Below are 1,630 nucleotides of genomic sequence, written 5' to 3'. Positions count from 1 at the left end.
ACCCGGAACGCCCACCCGCGCCCTGCCGTCACGAGGAGGGGCGCCTGGCGCAAAAGCCTGACGAAACGTCGGTGGACTTGTCCAGCGCGGACGAGGAACCCTACACCGCGGCGAGCGGCAGCTCAAGATCTGGCATAAATACTCAGCCCGAGGCTGGGGAGAAAAACGCCACAACGAAAGGGGCTGTGGAGGGGGACCGCGCGAGACAGGCAGCGCGGCAGCCCCCTCTCCGGGGGACCAGGGCCGGGGTCTGGCGGGGCGGGGCGCTGCGGTGCACGCCGGGAGTTGTAGTTCGGGACGGAAGCTGTCGTTCGGGTTGCTGGGGGTCTGTGGCTCTCCGGGTATTGCCGCTACCCCAAGGATACTAATACGCTGTAGCTCTGTACGCTTTGCCGTCGTCTTCACTGCCCTGCACGGTTTGGCCACCATAACTTCCGTGTTTTACTCCTCCCAGAGCAAACATTATGAATTGAATTCAGCCTCCGAAAGAAAATCGGGCCGGTTCCTACCAGCTCCTGCGGTGGTCAAGTGACCAGAGTCACGTGCTTTCATAAGTGGTACCCAGGTTGTGTGACCAGAGTCACGTGCTTTCATAAGCGGTACCCAGGTTGTATGACCTTTATAAGCTCTCAGGTAAGCTGCCTTAGCCTTTCTAGTGCGTCTACAGGTGTTTTCTCGGCTGGCAAGCGTATCACAGTGCAAAGAGCTGGGCGTGTGTTACTGAATGAGACAGATTCTCCTGCCTGCGCTGGGAATTTGCATCGTGGAGACCTGCCTTCGTTTGCTGCACTCCTTGCGTTTTCACAGTCGCGGACTATTCTAGAAATGTTTGCTTGGCAGCCCAATACCTAAACTGCCCGCACATTAAGAGTAAATAAATGTTCAAGGGGAAAGTATTTGGTGATTTGGTTCCAGGACATTTATTCTTACCAGACTGAGTTCAGTTATCATCAATTCTCATCAATTCAGTACTTTTGTTGAACCCCTAATATTCTTTGAGCATAGAGATCATCACAAATCTCTTTACATTGTGATTTGGAGGGGCAGGTATAAAAAACCAGGATGATTAAGGAAAAGATGATCTTTGAATAGTGTCATTAAAAAAATGAGTGTGTGAATAATTAAGTTAACACACAACCAGAATTAATGACATTTGAATTCATTGTACTGTGGCTGGACTCTGGGCGGTTTATTCTTAGAATTAGAAATAATTGCATAGCAGTAATAATGAAAAGTGTCTTCTTATTTTGACTATAATTATGATTCCCTTTAATTCTTCTCCTGACTAAGAGGCTTTAGTTCTTACAGTTTTTATTCTGGTAAACAAAAACAAGATAATCAGAAAGAATTTTTTGTCATTGACAATTTAATATAAATTAGGGAAAATTTATGTTGTTATTCTTCTGCACTATTATCAAAAGTTTCCCTGTTTCCCACAAAGCAACATTTTCTGAATACAACGTTTAATGGTCAAACCAAGTTCAACAAAAAATTGTTAGTACCAGAGGGACAGCACAGAAAGTAAGGTGCTTGCCTTGCCTTTACTCCCCACCACTACTTGTGGCCCCTAGTACAATACCCAGCACCACTTATGACCCCTAGTACTACCAGAAGTGACCGTCAAGCACCA

Source organism: Sorex araneus, chromosome 3 (genome assembly GCF_027595985.1).
Source record: "Sorex araneus isolate mSorAra2 chromosome 3, mSorAra2.pri, whole genome shotgun sequence".
Classification (NCBI taxonomy): Eukaryota; Metazoa; Chordata; class Mammalia; order Eulipotyphla; family Soricidae; genus Sorex; species Sorex araneus.
Note: the sequence above shows the minus strand (reverse complement) of the source record.